Source organism: Dasypus novemcinctus, chromosome 6, assembly GCF_030445035.2.
Source record: "Dasypus novemcinctus isolate mDasNov1 chromosome 6, mDasNov1.1.hap2, whole genome shotgun sequence".
In the NCBI taxonomy this organism is placed as follows: Eukaryota; Metazoa; Chordata; class Mammalia; order Cingulata; family Dasypodidae; genus Dasypus; species Dasypus novemcinctus.
In genome coordinates, this window is record NC_080678.1 from 109,980,566 (window position 1) to 109,999,274 (window position 18,709).

General features: G+C 54.7%; 1 long non-coding RNA gene across 1 annotated transcript; it reads left to right on the plus strand.

Moving 5' to 3' along the window:
• Positions 1-617: 617 nt before the first annotated feature.
• Positions 618-10,574, plus strand: LOC131279018 (uncharacterized). Its single transcript, XR_009186360.2, has 3 exons — positions 618-927; positions 7,882-8,012; positions 10,434-10,574. It is a non-coding gene; the product is annotated as an uncharacterized lncRNA (long non-coding RNA).
• Positions 10,575-18,709: the final 8,135 nt, after the last annotated feature.

Here is an 18,709-nt window from a genome sequence, read left to right on the forward strand (position 1 = left end):
GTTCATTACTCACCACAGAGACAGCAGTGGATGTTGTTGTTTTGCATTATTTTGGATTCATAGGTCAATGCTGAAATCAACTTTGTTCAGCATTTCAATAGGAGATTTTCTATCTCAGGTTAATAGCAAGTATGGGAGAACCTCTGGGAAGATGGTAGACTAGACACAGGATTCTTTTCCCTCTCAGAAAAATAGAAGACAGGCAGAAACAGCATGGAAAAAAAATATTCTAGGGTTTAGGACACCAGGGGAAGGCTGGACACTGCCCAGAAGAGAAGGGCAAAGGAAAAGAATTGCAATTGCAAAACTGTGAGTTAAAAGCCACAGTTGCAACTACCAGCATCCTCCCCCAACCTATTATAGACCAGGGTTTTTAACAAGGGGTCCATGAGCTTGATTTGAATTAAAAAAAAAAATTCTTGTGGGTACATGTTGGTGAAGGTGTGATATATTTATTAAATAACACACAGTGTAGTGTAGACTTAGTAAGGGGTCCATGGTTTTCACCTGACTGGCAAAGGGGTCTGTAGCAGTTTGATATAGTTATGAATTCCAAAAATAAATATTGGATTATGTTTGTAATCTGGTCTATTAGTGGGCATGATTGAGTTATGGTTAGGGCTTTGACTGGGCCACGTCATTAGGACATGGAGTCCCCACCCCTTGGTGGGTGGGGACTCACAGATAAAAGGCATGGCAAAGGACAGAGTTGAAGCTTTTGATGTAAGTGTTTCTGATATTGGAATTTGATGCTGAAGATTTAAACTGGAGCCCCAGGAAGTCAGCATGTGGAGGAAAGAGAAGCCAGCCCCAGGAAAGAAGGAACCTTGAACCCAGAGAAAAGAAAGCCCCAGGAACGGAGGAACCCAGGAAGCCTGAACCCTTCCTTGCAGACATCAGCAGCCATCTCGCTCCAAATAGACTTTGGTGAGGGAAGTAACTTATGCTTTATGGCCTGGTATCTGTAAGCTCCTACCCCAAATAAATACCCTTTATAAAAACCAACTAATTTCTGGTATTTTGCATCAGCACCCCTTTGGCTAACTAATACAGGATCCCTGGAACAAAAAAGGTTAAGAATCCCTACTATACCCCTATATTTTTTTAATGTAACATTTTATGTAATCTATGTATCTTTTTTTTTAAAAAAAAGAACCCTTGCTATAGATACTTTTGTTTTGTTTTTTAAAGTTGAACCACCTTTTTTTTTTTTAAAGATTTATTTTACCCCCTCCTTCCCACTGTTGTCTGCTCTCTGTGTTCATTCACTGTGTGTTCTTCTGTGTCTGCTTGTATTCTTATTAGGTGGCTCTGAGAAAGCTGCCCTGGGACCTTCTGGAGTGGGATAGAGGCAATTACTCTCTTGTACCACCTCAGCTCCCGTGCTATGTCTTCTTATTTTCTATTCTCTGTGTCTCTTTTTGTGTCATCTTGCTGCACCAGTTCTCCGTGTTGGCTGGCACTCCTGCATGAGGTTGCTTTTTCCCATGCAGGGTGTCTCTCCTGCACGGGGCCACATTCCTGCATGGGCCGGCACTCTGCGTGGACCAGCTCAGTGCATGGGCCAGCTTGCCTTCACCAGGAGACCTGGACCTCCTATATGGTAGACGGGAGCCCAGTTGGTTGAGCCACAGCCATTTCCCCTGCTACAGATACTTTTGAATTCGCAGGCCTTGTACTAGCAGCTACAGACAAAGGGGGTCCCAGGGATCCACCTTCCCAGGAAAGGGGAGAGAGACAGACACGGCTTAAGGCTGACTCAGCTTTGACCCACAAATTTAACCTGGTGTTCCAGGAGCCCTTCCTTCCAGCCAGGCACGGCCATGCCATTGTTTGTCTTGGTTGCTGGCAAGGGACTAAAGAGATCCAGCTCTCTCCATTTCCCATTCTACTCATCAGGACTGGCTGTTGAAGATGCAGAGGGGAGTGGAATTAGTTCCTACCTGGGAAAAGGGAGGTGGCTGCTGGCAAAGGCTGGAGAACTGCCTCTAAGAAAGTTTGAATCACAAGTCTCTTAGCCTCCAGGAAGCCTTCCCTATCACAGTGATCCAGTCTGTGTTGCAGCAAACACACTCTGACAAGGCACTGAACTGTGAGGGCTGCCAAAGAGCACCATCAGCGGGTGGACTAGGGAAGTGTATGCAAGGAAATTAAAAGTAAATAAGTAAGAAAGGTTTTTTCTGGCTTTTACAATCTCCTTCCCCAAGGCCCTTGGAAGTGGGTCTGCAACCGATTACTGGGTGCAGGGCCCAGATTTGAGGTAATAACAGGGACAATCCTAAAGACCCAGAACAAGCTGAACTAAGAATAGCAGTAACACACAGCCTCCCACCAATAAATCCTTATGAAAGAGAGAGAGATCGAGCATCTGAATAAACTCAACATCCTAAACAGACACCTAGACATCAGCAGAAACTTACAGGCCATACTAAGAAAATGGAAGAAATGGCCCAAGAAAAGGAATAAATCAAAGTCCCAGAAGAGACATAGGACTTCAGAAAACTAATTGAGATGCATATAAATTTCCAAAATTTATGAGTTGAAAGACACTATGGCTAATGAAAAAAGGACATCAAGAAGACACTTGGGCGAGCATACAGAAGAATTTGAAAACCTGAATAGAAAAGTAACAGAGCTCATGGGAACAAAAGACATGATATGTGAGATAAAAAAACACATTAGAGGCATACAACAGCAGACTTGAAATGACAGAAGAAATGTCACAGTGTGGGCTCGCCTGGAGGGTCGCTGCAGGGGCGGTGTGGGCTCAGGTGGAGGGCTGCAACACATGGAGGGGCCTTCCGAGAAGGCGCTCCGGGGCCGGCAAGGTGCGGAGGACGTGCGGTAGGAAGAAGACTACCGAGGAGACCAGGATCTGTGTGCAAGTCTGATTTATTCAGGAAGTACAGCGGTTAATATAGGGCGAAGATGGGGGAGGGGCAGGGGGCATGGCCGGGGGCCGGCAGATGGCTGATAGGTTCGTGCAGGAGTGCATCACTGGTTGCGGGCAGAAGACAGGGTAGCCAGGGTTCTCGGCGGCAGTGAGGCGGGGCTGTCATGGCGTGGCGGTGGCCCTCGGGGGAGAGGTGGGGTTAGGCCACCGAGGGGGAAGCGGGTGCAGCTGGGCAGAGGGGCGGGCAGTACGCCCGAACCCCAAGCGGAGGGCCTTAACGCCCGTTCCCGCCACCCGGGTCCGACTCGCACCGGTGCCTGGAGACGAGCAGACCCTTGCTGTCGCCACGCTCCCACACGGTGCCACCCTACATTTCCCCCTTTTCTTTTATTAAGCGCCAAAGAAGGTGGAAGAGGAAGGGCCAGCGCTCATTTTGTTGGGGGGGGGCCTCGCCAGGCAGCACGTTCGAGAAGCCTGTCTTGGGGGGGGTGAAGGTGGGTGGCAGCGGCCGCCGGGTCCTTTCAGCTTGGGCTAGGTGGAGTAGCCACAGAACTTGTTGGCGGAGAGGGTCGGGCTCGGCATTCAGGGTCATCATGGCCATCTGAGGGGCGAGGTGTCGCTGGCGACGTTTCTCTCTCCGGGTCAGGCGGTTCGGCAGTGGCAGGCCGGATGAGGTGTCCTGGGATCCAGATGGGCTGGGCGGCGTCATCTGGAAAGACACAAGCAAAACCCCTACCCTGGGCAAGGAGGGGGGCAGGCCCTGACCAGATGTTAGTCTTGGGGTCTTTCCACTGAACAAGGGGGGCCTGTGTGGGCCGGTAGGACGGGCCCCAATGAGCATGTACTGGGGAAAGGCCATCCTCATCAAAGCAGAGGAGGTTGTGGTGGATTAAGGCAGAGGTGACAATTTCTCCAGGTGTGTGGCGGGGATGGTTGCTCCTTTCCTTTTGAATAAGATGCTTGAGGAAGAGATGAGTGTGTTCAACCATGCCTTGACCTTGGGGGTTGAACAGAATTCCAAAGTGATGAGTGATGTTGTATAGTCTCAGGAACGCGGCGAAGGAAGCGCTGCGATATGCTGGTCCATTGTCGGTTTTCAGGTCCCATGGGACTCCCATGAAGAGGATGGCTTGTCTGAGGGCCTGAATGCAGTGCTTGGCTGTTTCTCCTGGGAGGGGAACAGCATAGCACAGGTGGGAGAAGGTGTCGATGGCCACATGGAGATACTTGAGCCTGCCAAACTGGGGCACGTGGGTGACGTCCATTTGCCATCGGGCATTGGGGTGTAGCCCACGTGGATTAACTCCTTGCGGCTGTAGTGGCCCAAGGGGCAGAAGGGGTGCACAGGTTTGGCAGCATCTGACCATGTGCTTGCAGGCCTGGATGGAAAGTTCCGGGAACAACTTGTGAAGGCTCCTGGCAGAGAAGTGAAATCGAGAGTGGAGTAGCTTGGCTTGGTTGAGGAGGTCGCCAGGTGGAGGGGCGGGCGGTCGGCCTCCCGAGCACTCTACTGAGGCTGGGAGGGCTTGGACGGCTTGATCGGTGAGGTTATTGCCGGCGGCGATAGGTCCAGGAAGGCCAGAATGGCTCCTCACATGGGCGATGTACCAGGGCACCGTGCGGTTTTCCAAGAGACTCTGGAGAGTTAGGAGTGCTTGGTCGATAGGCCTTTTGGCAGGAAAAAACGTGGCGAAAGCCAAGACTTGGCAGACTTGCAAGGTGTACAGGCTTTCGGTGAAGATGTTGAGGGGTCTGTCGGGACAGGCGCGGAGAGCTAGGACGACGGCTTGGAGCTCTCCTACCTGGACAGAGTTCACATTGATGTGGATGAGCATTTGAGGCTCTGACGTACCAGGCGAGTAGATGACAGCTGCGAACTTGTTCTTGGAGGCATCAGTGAAGGCGGTGGTGGCATGTGGGTAGGGGCGGCGAGACGGGAAGGGGTGGTGCGGTGGAGGGATGAAGGATAACTGGGAGATGCCCTGAAGCAGCCGATGGCTGGGATAGTGGTTGTCAAATTTGCCATGGAAGAGTTCCGCAAGGACTTGCATGTCTGGACTGGACAGAAGCAGCGCAGTGGTTTTCTTGGCATCAAGCGGCCACACAATGGTGTCAGGGGGAGTACCATATGTGTGGGTGCATTGCCGGACGAGGTCAATGGCCAAGGAGATCCAGAGGGTGACTTGCAGGCCGATTTTTCTGAGCTTGCTTTTGGTGGTATGGAGCCAGAGAAGGGGCCCCTTCTGCCAGAGGAGCCCGGTGGGCATACCCGTGGTAGGCAGGATCAGCGCCAAGATGGCTCGGTTGGGGTCGTGACACTGCAGTTGGCATTCTCACAGGGCATCATTGACAGCTCGGATGGCCTCCTGCACAGCTGAGGTAATAGCGATTTTCTTTGTTACGGCCTGCAGAGGGTCTTGGTCGGTTTGCAGAAGGGTGAAGAGGGGTTGTAGTTGAGCGGTGGTGATCGGGAGAGCCGAACGGAGCCAATTGATGTGCCCACAGATTTGCTGTAGCTCTGTCAGAGATAGCTTCTGCGGAATGGCCAGTTGGGGGGCCGCAGGCGTGATGGTGTTGTGGATGTTGAAGCCTAGAAAGGTGAAGGGGAGCTCCATGCGTACCTTATCTTGTTGGACTTGTAGGCCAAGGTTGTTGAGATGGCGCAGTAATGCCGTGACGATGGCTTGGAGGCCTCCGGGGGTTTCATGCGCCACGAGAAGGTCGTCCATGTAATGAACAATGTATGCAAAGTTCTTTAATGGCTGAATTGCCTTATTGACATAAAGCTGGCAGATGGCCGGGCTGTTTCGCATTCCTTGCGGGAGGACTCGCCATTGGTAACGCTCAGCTACTTCTTGGTGATTGGTGCACGGGAGCGTGAAGGCGAATTTTGGACGGTCTTTTGGGTGCAGTGGAATGAAGAAGAAACACCCCTTGATGTCGATGGTGGCGGTGCACCAGTGTCTAGGTATAGCCATGGGGTGGGGGCACCCCGTTTGGGGGGAGCCCATTGGGCGGATGTGCTTGTTGATCTCACGCAGGTCGTGGAGGAGCTGGTACTTGCCTGACTTCTTCTGAATGACGAAGACGGGTGAGTTGTACGGACTGGTGGATGGCTCAATGTGTCCTGCGTCGAGCTGGTCATAGACAAGAGCTCGGAGAACTAAGAGTTTCTGGGATGAGATGGGCCACTGCTCCACCCAAATGGGCTCCTCGGTATCCCATTCAAGAGGAGTGGGTGCTGGAGGTGTAATGCGAGCAGTGGCGTATATCATTGGGGGGGAGCCGTGGATAGAATGGCTCCGCAGTTTGAGAGGACATCCTGGCCCCAGAGGATATTGTTGATGCCGGGCAGGACAAGGGGGTGGAAGATGCCTTGGTGGCCTTCCTTGTCCTTCCAAATAAGATCTTGGCTGGTTTGGAATGAGGGAGCTGTTTCGGTGGCTCCAATGACGCGGGGGCCAGGGAGCACACCCCAGTTGTGTGCGGCTGTTTCTGGGAAGCAGGATATTTCTGCCCCGGTGTCAAGGATTCCCTCGAACCATTGGCCTTCAACCTCTAACTCCATTATTGGTTTCTTGGGTCCCAGTGGAACGGTCCACATTACGGCAGGGGGTGGTGGTGTGGATGAGTGGCCTCTTGCTGGCGGGGCTGAGGCCTGCCCCCTCTCACGTTTAAAGGCTGCCGTTGGCTGTTGGCGGTGTGGCAGTATGGGCCCAATGGTATCCTTTGCCGCAGCGGGGACATGGGGTGGGAGGCGCGCGTGGCCTGGTTCCTCCGGTGTCTCGAGGCGTGTTCGTGGATGGTCGTGGTCGGGCAGCATGAGGGCATTCGCGGGCAAAATGTCCGGTTTCTCCGCATTTGAAGCAGTTGGAGGAGAGGGACATGGCCGTGGCTATGGCCTGAGCCAGCGCGGTGGCCTGTGGGTCTATGTGGGAGCAGGCCAGGATCCAGTTGTGTACTCCCCTTTCCTTCATTGGTAGGATGTCTTGTCGGCAGGCATTGGTGGCCCTTCCAGAATGAGTTCCCGGGCAAGGGCTTGTTGCGCATGCTCGCCAGGGACCTTGAACTTGCAGGCCTCCTGAACCCGGGATACGAAGTCGGCGAAGTCTTCATCTTTTCGTTGGACTAGCTTGGCAAGTGGCTCAGGTCTGGTGGCGGAGCAGCTGCGGAAAGCGCGGAAAGCCAGCTCGTGAAGTTGGAGCCAGAACTCGGGGGGGGGGGGGCGTTGTGATATTGGGCCAGATTGGCAAATTGGCCCGTGCCTGTGTAAGCATCCGGGGGATGGCGAGCCCCGACACGGGCGTTGTGTGCCACTTGCTTTTCTGCCTCTGATGTAAAGTGAGCACGCCAGTCGATGAATTGGCCGGGGGTTAGAATGGCCCGAGCAAGGGAAACCCAGTCATACGGAACCGTGAGCTGAGTGCTAAGCTCCTCAAGCAAATGTTGGGCGTACGGGCTACCGAGGCCGTCCTCTTTAACTGCCTTGTGGAGGTTTTTTATTTTGTCGGCTGTAAAGGGGTACCGATCCTGCGGACGGTGCCGCGAGGGGGCGGCATTCAGCGGGTATAAGAGCGGCATCTGATGCGCGGGGGCCTCTGCCCGTGGGGGCCAAGTACCCATGGGCCCTCTGGCGGATGAGGGATCCGCGGTGGGGGGTGCCCAGGGGGTGGGGAGAGAACGTGGCTCGTCCCAAGATGGCGGCGCCTCACAAGATGGCGGACTGCCCCAGGGGGTAGGCGGCTTGTAAGATGGCGGCCGCTCCTCTTCCGGTGGGGGCCAAGATGGCACCGTGGCCGGAGGGGGCGGGTATAGGGGGAGGGACTTCCCTTTATCCTCCCAAGAAGAAGGCGGAAGTTCGCCATCTTGGGGTAGGCGCGTCTGGTTTGGGCGGGCAAGAGTCCAGGGCGTTGTTGAGGCAGCTGGACAAGGACTCGGTGTTGGAATCACTGTCTGACTGAGACCCCTCTCCCTTGCTCTTACCGCAGGTGCAGTGGAAAGCGACCCAATTGACGGGGGTGCCCTGGAGGCACGAGCGAATGGCGATGAGCATGGGGAGAAGGCTGGGGGGAAAATGCTTGTTCTCATATTCCATAGCCGCCATGACGCGGTCAATGAGGTTAGTGTATGTGTCCGGGTCCCACAGCTGGCAAGTGGAGAGCCAGGGGTTGAAAGGCAGCAAAAGGTCCCAGTACATTTGGAGCTGCTTTACTGAGACATTCATATGATTGGTGTCTAAAAGGCTGGCAAGGGCCCTAACCTGAGGCGCCTGGTGGGAGGAAAGACGGCCGCCCATGGCACCGACGGCGGGGCCTAGCGAAGACGGGGGTCCTTACCTTGCGGGCGAGGCGGGTGGGGGTCTGGCCGGGAAGTTGTTGCCCCCATGTTGGACGCCAAATGTCGCAGTGTGGGCTCGCCTGGAGGGCCGCTGCAGGGGCGGTGTGGGCTCAGGCAGAGGGCTGCAACACACGGAGGGGCCTTCCGAGAAGGTGCTCCGGGGCCGGCAAGGTGCGGAGGACGCGCGGTGGGAAGAAGACTACCGAGGAGACCAGGATCTGTGCGCAAGTCTGATTTATTCAGGAAGTACAGCGGTTATTATAGGGTGAAGACGGGGGAGGGGCAGGGGGCATGGCCGGGGGCCAGCAGATGGCTGATAGGCTCGTGCAGGAGTGCATCACTGGTTGCGGGCAGAAGACAGGGTAGCCAGGGTTCTCGGCGGCAGCGAGGCGGGGCTGTCATGGCGCGGCGGTGGCCCTCGGGGGAGAGGCAGGGTTAGGCCACCGAGGGGGAAGCGGGTGCAGCTGGGCAGAGGGGCGGGCAGTACGCCCGAACCCCAAGCGGAGGGCCTTAATGCCCGTTCCCGCCACCCGGGTCCGACTGTGAGCCCTGGGATTCAGATCTTAAGTTTGGGGAGAAAAAAAAACTTTTCTTGGATTAGAGTTTTAAATATTGTACTGTGTTGTTTTGTTTTTCTTCTTAAAGGAATCCAACAATATGCATACTGGATTTTACTTATTTGCCTACCATTCATTTTAACCCCTCCCCTTATTTTAATTTTATTGAATGTTTTCCATTCCTTCTTCAGTGCTTTTAATTACATTTTTATTCATTCTATTATTCTTTGGGCATCTTTAATTTAGTCTCAATTGCTGATGTGATATTGTCAACTTTACGTATTTGTTCCTGAGTTCAGTGAATTTTGCTTCATTTCTCTCCTGTCTTCTGTCCATTTATGTTCTTAATTTTCATAATCCTGTTGAAGGTATTTTTCTCATACCCCCAAATGCTTTTTTGAGGAAATTTAATTTAGTTTGGAGTGTGATTCAGTTTTCCTCTGCCTCATGGTTGTTTATGGCCGTTTTCACTTTCATTTTTTGTTTTCTTCCTATGGCAATGTAGTATAAATTGAGACTCCTTTTATTTATGGATTCCTTTGGTAGGCCTGGCTATTAGGGTTGTTTACACAATTCCCAGTTATAGAATGCTCTCCTCTGTAATGTAGCAAAGTGTGGTTTCTTTAATGGAGAAATCTTTCAGGTGTAGCAGGGTAAAGAATTATTTGCCCTTTGATTTTTCGGTTCTCTTTTGTTCTGCACATGTTCCTTTGTGCCTCCTTTACTACCACGTCCACCTCTAAATTTTGACACTATTCCAGAACTGCCAGTGCCTGTAGGGCACAAATATTAGGCTTTTCCATCTGCATCTGTTTTTTTCCTGCATCTTGGCCATGTCATAATCATTTACTGACTCGTTAGCTCCTCAATATCATCCAACAGATTTTTTTAACAGTCAATTTGATTGATATTTTACCCTCAAATTCCAAGCAAAAATAATAGGTCCATAATCATTAAAAGTCAGTAGTTTTTACCCTGGGTTTGCTTTTTGGCTTTTCTTTTCTAAAAAATTATTAGGGTGACATACATAAAACAAATTTCCCAAGATAACTGCTTTCAGGTATAGGGTTCAGTGGTATTAAATACATTCACAATGTCGTGCTACCATCCCTACCATCCGTGACCAACACGTTTCTACACCCTAGAAACTCTGAACCCATTAAGCCCTAACTCCCCATTTCCCACAGCAGATATATAAGCGCAGTTTCTGCACCCTGCCTGGTGTTCTGAGCAGGACGGGTGGAGGGAAGGAGCTTGCTGTGTTGAGAGGCAGGACCCCCCCTCTGCAGATTCTCCTTCCAGCCCCCAGAGCAGAGCCAGGTGATCATTAAATGAAACTAACTGAGGAGTCAGCAATTTTGGCCATTAAAGTCTTGCTGGGACTTGAGGAGCAATTTGAGAATTGTCTTGCCAAGCCGGGTCCCTTTGAAGGCTGCATTTAGACAACACACTCTCATAATTTCACTGGGATTCTATAAGGCCCCATCTTCACAAGGGGCTCCCTAAACCTGCAAACATCCGCACTTCTGTCTCCACAGTTTTTGGGAATCAGGTAGTTTTGATCCGGTCACTATAGGTTCTCTTGGCCACTTAATCTCTCCTCAGCCATGAATCCTGTTCTTTTTTTTTTTTTTTTTTAAATAAAGTGTTCTTCTGTGCTGCCGGCCATGAGCTCCTTCTGGACACATGCTCGTGTCCCCTCCCCTGCCAGGTGCCTTGTCCTGCTTCCACCATGGGAAAGACCAGATGCTTCTGCCATTGCTTCAGAGTGAATTATTATCAATGCCACCGCTAGATTATTAAGTGACTGATATCCCATACATATTTCAACTTCAATCCTGATTATGTGTTTTAGAATTAATGATGAAGAGCTCCTTTGAAATCACTTAACTTTCACAGGCTGTTTATTAAGTACCAGCCTCTTGTGATACAGGTGCTTCAAGAACTGCTTCCATTATCGATCATGTGAAAAAACATTTTGATGTTGTAAAAATAAAGATGCCCCTATTTTCAATTTGATAATGGTGTAGCTGTATTTTGGGGGGTGGGGAGGGTAGAGTGTTTGGTAAAGAATATTTTCAGAGGCAAAAAATGTTTACTTTTAAAGAACTGGTGAAAAATGCAAATACATCTTATCTACCCCTTTTAACGTCTGCCCATGAATTGTGTCCACTACCTCTTCTCAGGTGTTGTACGTCCCAGCCAGCAGATTCCAACAGCCCTCCCTGCATGTAAACACCCCAACTGCCTGTCCACAGACTATCTCACCACCTTCCATTTGTCTGTTGATCTGTTTATCATTATCCCCTCCCATGACCCGTTCCTGAAGAAGGTAAACGCAGGGAGCGGGCACTGTGTCTCCAAGACCCTGGCACATGGTAAACACTAATTTTTTTCTTTAACGAGTAAATGAATAATCTGGTTAGGAATGCAAAGTACCAGCCAGTTGTTGAATGAGGGGCACTGAGGAGCCAGAGGGATGCAGATCCAGAGCTGCGCCTGCTCTGCCCTGGCCTGGCCTGCGGCAGGCATCATTAATCTAACTCAGAACATGGGAGTCCACGGAGACCCCAGCTCAGAAGCCTCACTGTGCAGCCCTCCAGGGAGCCACTCCCCACCCTTGAGAGTTGAGCGGGGTAGAGTGGAAGGTGCACCTTGTGAAGAGGCTGTGCATTCCTTGAGGATGCCCGAGGAGCCAGGGAGGCTTCCTGGAAGAGGTGGCAGGGTGGGCCTGAAAGGCATTGGGGGCAGAAGGGGAGAGAAAGGAATACTTTGGGGGTGGGGAATAGTGTAAGATTTGGAGGAAATAACGAAGTAGAGGGGAGGGTGTGTGATAGGCTGGCTCAGGGACCTGCTGGGCTGCCCCAGATCAGCTCCTGCAGGGTGGCACAGCTTGGCACCTATGCAGAGCCTTGCCTTCTGCCAGCTGGAGAGGAGAAGTTAGGGGGTCTGAGGAAAGGAGAGGCAAAGTGTGTGCACCGCTCAGGACGCAGGGCAGAACACGTTTCCAGTCGTGAGAGAACGGAGGTGATTTCCTGGGTTCCTTACGATCAAGAGTTGAGAGGTGTGTCGAGGGGCCTTTGTCGCATGCAGCCTGATGCAGCCTCTCCTGACACCCACCCAGGAGGGCACAAATCTCCTCTGCCCTGGGCCCAGGGCCCCCTCCTTTCCTTGGGTCACACCCAGTGGTGGGAACCTGTCTCCCTTCTCCAGGAGCCTGCGAGGAAGCCCCCGAGGGCAAGGACCCCCTTCCCTCTCCCCCAGGGGACTACTGCGGAAGCCTCATGCCCTGGGTTTAGGAGGATGTGCATTTTTCTTATGCTGATGACAAAGCCATACATATTCACCAGAGAAAGTGTGGGAAACAGCCAACAGGGATAAATGAAGAGAAGAGGAGTCGAAAGAGAGCAGGAGAGAGATGAGGCCCCCCTATCCTGAGAGTGCTTGTGATCGCCTGCTGTGTGAGTCCATGCACACGCGTACATGTGACATGGAACATGTATGCTTCCCAGCACTTCTGCACACATGTTGTGCAGACATACACACACATGCTAGATGCAGACATGGAGACACACTCACCACACATATACATGCACAAACATGTGCATACATGCAGAGGCACACAAACACGCATATGCAGACAGAAACACACGTACACAGGGCTACTTGCACACACAGACACATCGCACACGTGTGCACACACACACTCAGATGGGCTGTGTTTTAATCGCTGTCTGTGGCCCAGGGCCGGCGTTCCTCCCACATGACGTCCATGGAAACCTCTCTGTCACCCATTTTCTCCTTTTCTTCCCGTGACCTTGGCCTTTACCCTGCCTTGAGCTCTGTGTTACCTTAAAAGTTACTTTGTGTTTGGTGACTACATTTTGGAGCACTGCTGCTCCGCATGGATAATAGTTTATGCTGTAGTTTACCCTCTCCCCGAGTCCACCCAGTGGGTTATGGCAGCTCTTCTCTCAACATCCACTCAAAAAATAAGTGATATGCTAAGGAAAAACAGGAATATCATTTCTTTTTCTTTAGAAGGCTTTTACAGTTCTTTGATTCTGAAACTATGTATTTGTTTTAAGTACCTTTATTAAAAATAATTAAAAATTAAATGTAAAAAATTAAAAAGAAAAGTTACTTTGCAGATTTCACCAGTGAAGATGGATGGCTCCGAGCTTTAATGCTCTCTGAGCTCTTCCTGCAGCAGGGCGGCCTGTGGGGGGAGTGCAGGACGCTGTCTCTCTGTGGGCCTGCCCTGTTCCTGGCCATCTTTGGAGTGCTGTTGGGGGTGGGTGTTGGGCGTTTGTCCCGGGCCATGGAGCTTGCTGAGACCCGCCTGTGCTTTCCTTGGGCTCTTCCATGGTTTCCATCCACTTCACCCCTGCTCCTCCCCCAGGGCCCCTGCTCACCCTCCCCCCTCCCCCCTCCCGCCTCCTCGCTGGCCTCAGCCCACCCACCACGCTCAGCCCGCCCAGGCGTCCTGGGCCTCCCCAGTTCCCGTGGCCCTTGGGATGCCAGCTCTGCCCCCCACACCCCTTCTCTTCGCGCCCTGAGTGCCTGTCCCCCAATCTCCCATCTCTCACCATGCGTGCCTTCCCCCTCCCCAGCTCCCTGCACCTCTCATGCGTCACCCTGCGTCACCCCCACCTTCAGTGCAGCCCTCATCTGCCCAGCCCTGCGTGTTTGCCACCTCGCCCTCCTCCACGCCCTGGCTCCCTCCAGCCTGCGCTGTGCTGTGCCTCCTCAGCATCACTTCCTGCAGTCTCTGGGCCAGCCTACAGCAGTGCCTGTTTCTGAGTCCCTGCACACCCACGCAGGCAGAGGATCTGAGCTTGGCCTTGTTCACAGGTCTGGCAGGAGCCTTTGGTGGGCCCTGCCTGCCCGACACCCCTGGGGCGTGGCTGCCCCCTGCTCAGCCCAGCCCTGCACCCCAGTCTCTTCTCACACTACTGCTGCCTGCCTTGGGACGCTGATCATGGAGGGCGGCTCAGGAGGGGTTCGGGGCGACCGGCATCCCCTCGGCCTGCAGGAGGCAGACGCCTGATGGCTGAGCTCCTGAGCACCTGAGTGAAGAGGCAACTCACCTGTGCGGCCCCTCTGGTGCAGGTGCAGCCGTGACTCGCAGCTGATGGCCGAGGACACTGCATTTTCAGTTACCGCTGCTGTCCCTCAGCCAGGCCACCCCTGGGCCTGCGCTGGGGTGGTGCCTGGCTCCTGGAGGCAAAGCGGGATTACGGCCCTCCTCTGGTGTTTATGTGGGCAGGGAGGTGGGTCCCAGGCCCGGCCGGGTGGGCAGGGGCACGGCAGAGCCTCCTGCTGCTGCAGCGCTCCTCCGGGAACCCTTGCCCCGTGGGCGGGCAGGAAGAACCGGCTCTGCGGGCAAGCACTTTGGGAAGGCTCCTCTGGACAGGGCTGCCACTCCAGGGTGCCAGGCGTGTGGCTGCGGGCGGGCTTGCTTCCCTTAGTTCTCACAGCACTGGAGCGCTGCTGGGCCCCTGGGCACACTGCCGTGCGAGGGAAGTCCCATGGCGGGGAACCAGAGCCCCCAGCGGCACCAGCCTTGCTCCGTCCCGGAAGCTCAGGGGTGTCAGGGCACCCTGAGTCACACCACTGAACCGCAGGGCCCCTGCTGTTTTGCTGGCCACCTCGAGCAGGTCCGTGCTGCTTCTAAGCCTTGCTCTGTGGGGTGGGCAGAGGCTGTGCCCAGAGTGCATGGGGCTGTGGGTATTGGGTGTGACCCCACCTTAGGGTGGTGCTCAGAGCCCCTCCTGGAGGTCTAGAAGAACCCAGGGGGCAGGTGCAGAGGGTGGGCATGGGGCCAGGCCTGGGGCTGGGCGGAGCAGGAGCCCCCCACACGCTCGAAGACGGCAGAAGGACAGTGGACTGGCCGTCCTGCTGGGTGCACGTCCTCAGCCTGACCCCAGCTCCTAGGAGGATTTGGGACATCAGCTGGGGCTCTGCACACTCCTGTGCCTCGGTTTCCCTCCCTGTAACATGGAGAAGGGGACATGTCAGACTCCATGGCCCGTCGCTCCCTCCTGCCCACCTCCGGCCCGAGCCATTGCTGCAAGCCCTCTCCATGGCCAAGGCACTGTCCTCAGCCCTCGCCTCCCCCTGGGGAGGGGGCACCCTCTACCCATCCCTGTCACAGTGGCAGGAGAACCGCATCCCCAAATCCACCTTGTGGGGAAGAAAGCATCTTCAACTCCTGGTGCTGCCACGACCAAGCACCACAGGCTGGGGCTTAAACGACAGAAGAGGATTCCCGCAGGCCCCGAGTCCAGAATCCAGACCTGGCCAGGCTCCCTCTGGGGCCTGCAGGGGAGACTTCCCACACCCCTCTGCCGGCTTCTGGCAGGGGCAGGCTGCCAAGCCAGGGCATCCCACCTTGGCTGCCCTGTAGCCTTCTCCCCTCTGTCTCTCTGTGTGTCTCCTCCTCCTTTTTATTTGAGGTATCGGGGATCGAACCCAGAACCTCATACATGGGAAGCAGGTGCTCAACCACCGAGCCACATCCAGTCCTCTCTCCTTGTAAGGACACTGGTTGTACTGGATTAGGGCCCATCCCAAGGGCCGTCAGAGGTTCAGGGGTTAGGACTCAAGCAAGTGCTTTTGGGAGCCGCCGTTCAACCCATAACAGAACATTGAGTCCCATTTTATGATGGGGAGACCGAGGCTCCCAGAGGCCAGCCACAGCGGGTGTCTGCCTCCCAAATCAAGAGCTCAGACTCAGCCAGGGGTGGCTGACCGTAAGTCTCATGTCCTTTTAATGGCACCCTCTGGCCCAGAGACAAAATCACCCTTGGGCACAGAGCGGCCTCCATGGGCCCCCAAGGTGGAGGCTGCCCGGCCCAAGTCCCGTGGCTTCCAGAAGGCCCAGCCTCAGGGCCATGCCCTGGCACTCCTGCCCCCACGTGCCAGGACTGCTGCAGCCCGTGGAACCCCAGCCTCAGAGCTTGGGGGCCGGGTCCTGTGTCAGACTTCCCCAGTGGAGCCCTCCGGCCCAGACAGGTCCCGTGGAGGGGTGTGCTCCGTGGACAGCAGGCGGGCCCTCATCATGGACCCAGGAAGCTCCTGTGGGCGCCCCGTGAACGTCCATCCCACCCTGCAGTCCCAGCTCCGGGGGGCACCCTCCCCTCCTGCGGCATTGCACAGTTGCTGTGGCGAACAAGGGCCTTCCAGGTGGTCCTGGGGACCCACAGCGCCCGCTGGGCAGTGCAGGACACTGGACAAGGTCTCTTGGCAGTCAGCAGGTGGAAGGAGGGTGCCTGGGTGTCCCCTGGGGGCAGGTGTCCAAAGGGGCCATGTCTCTGGAAGGCGGCAGCTGCCTGAAGCCGCAGTGGGTGCTGAGCCCGCGCTGCCCCATCTTGGGGCGCTCCGGGGCGAGGGTGCTCCGTGCAGCCCCTGAGATTGGCTGGTGGCCCCTGGGTCCCACCCCCACCTGTGGGGCACACCTTCCCACCCACAGCCACCCACCCAGGGGGCTGGGCCCTGGGGAAAGGCCCAGCGCCCGAGGCCCTGCAGGCAGCGTCTTCCTCCCTCTTCGCCATAGGGAGAAGCTGTGGCCTGAGGTTGGGGCTCACACGGAGAGGCAGGGACCCCACAGCAGCGGGGTGCACGGAGCCCCTGGGCACAGTGGGGCCCGGAAGGGCTTGGCGGAGTGAGGGGGGCACCGGGGCGGTTTCTGGGACTCACTAAGTGTTTCATTCGTTTTGTTCCTGCTGTGCCAGTGCCCCAAGAGCTGGGCACCGTCCCTGTGTCGGGCAGGAGTGGACGGCTCAGAGCGCCCCGCCCTGCCCGCTGTGGGCTGTGGGGTGATCGGCAGGAGCGCAGCTCGGCGGGATGGGGAGGGGGTGTCCCTGCAGGAATGGGGAGCTGGACCACGGCGTGCACGATGGCATGCGGCCCTCAGAGAGCTCCTGTCCCTCTGTCCTCAGGGAGCTGACTCCTCTTCGACTCGGTTTCTCCAGGGGCTGCACCACCTGCTCCTGCCTGGGGGTGGTGGACGCTGGCTGACCGGTGGTCCCACGGCCTGGCCCCATCCTTGAGCCTGCACCCGAGGGAACCGGCCTCCTGCCTCTGCAGGGTCCTGCCGAGCCCTGGCTGCCTCCTTGCCTGTGCTGCTGTGGGGGTCCTTGGGGACCTTGGCAGCCCTTGGGGACCCTGGGGACTGGCTTCCTCTGCTCTGCGAGGTCCGTGAGCCTATCCCCCGTCCTTAGGTCACCTGCATCTTCCAGAACCGCTGGGACACCTCTCACCCCTTACTGCCCTCCCCACCGGCGGCCTTTGACCCTGCTTCTGGGGGAGCAGAGCTGTGAGGCCATGTTTACCCACAGCCTGCCTTTTCCCTGGGGGGCTGAGAGAGAGGCCGAGGCCCCCGATATCCCCCAAACGCTCCTCCCCCCGCGCCAGCTGTCTTGTCTAGGGTGCAGCCAGTAGCAGGCCTGGAAGGGCCCTGGGGCACACGTGCTGCCCCTGCCCTGCCCCAGCCTTGCTTTTTCTCCCTGACACCTTGATTGTGGCACGTGGGTTTGAAGTGTAAGATGCATGAGTCCTTGGTGATGTGCCAGGCGGGGAAAGCATCTGTGCAAGCAGCCTGGGCTCCAGAAACCAGCCCCTGCTGGGCGCCCCAGTCCCCGCGAGCCCCCACCCGCCTAGTCCCTCGCCCCAGGGATCAGCCCTCCTGCCCTCCAGCCTCACAGGCGCACCTTGCTGTGTGCGGCTGTCCCCCTTCCCGCACGCGGCTGCCCCATCCGCGGTGTGGACCATCACAGTGCGCTCAGCCGACCTGCCAGGACCGGCCCACCTCGGCTGGGAGACGGCAGTCGGCCCTGGGCCGGGCCAAGCAGGTTCCTAAAGAAAAGTCTTTCTGTGGTCTGTTAGCCATTTCAGAACTTTGGAAATGTTATAGTCAATTCACTAGAAAGTGATTGGAAAAAAAACCCAGAGCTGTTGAGTGCCTTTGTAGCACCAGGCCAAAGCATCTTAGAAGCTCTAGTGTTGATTGATTAATCATCAAAGTTGTTTAAAAATATTTAAATTTTTAGATGTATTAATATTTAAAAAGATAACAAAACAAGAGATCCATTTGGGGAAATTTTCCCTCCAAAGTATTTTTCTAAAAGTTCAGATACTTAAAGTACTCTGAAAAATTCATTATGAGTGACAGATAAGTGAGACATTATTTACTCTAGTTCTAGAGACTGGGAATCATTTGTCTCTTAGGACCTTCCCATTACTTTTTTTTTTTTTAAGATTTATTTTTTTATTTTATTTCTCTCCCCTTCCTGCTCCTCCCCCCCCAGGTGTCTGCTCTCTGTCCATTTGCTGTGTGTTCTTCTGTGTCCGCTTGCATTATCTGGCGGCAGTGGGAAACTGCATCTCTTTTTTGTTGTGTCATCTTGCTGCCTCAGCTCTTCATGTGTGTGGCACCACTCCTGGGCAGGCTGCATTTTTTTTTGTGCTGGGCAGTTCTCCTTACAGGGTGCATTCCTTGCGTGTGGGGCTCCCCTATGTGGGGGACACCCCTGTGTGGCACGGCACTCCTTGCATGCATCAGCACTGCATGTGGGCCAGCTCACCACATAGGTCAGGAGGCCCTGGGTTTGAACCTTGGACCTCCCATGTGGTAGGCAGATGCTCCAGCAGTTGAGCCAGATCTGCTTCCCTCATTACTTTCTGGAGAATGTACAGAAGCCCCTAGCTCTTGGGGTTCAAGCTGGAGCCTGGAGAAGGACTGAGGGTCATGGCTCTTGGTTATATGTGAATGCAAAGCACCAAGGCTTCTGGAATAGACACAAAAAGTCAGAAAATAAAGCCTTGTAGACAAATTATAAGTGTTGGGATGGTTTCAAACCCAGAAAACTGGACTTAAACAACCCTTGGTATAATCTTCATCCTCTCTTCTAAGAGGCCC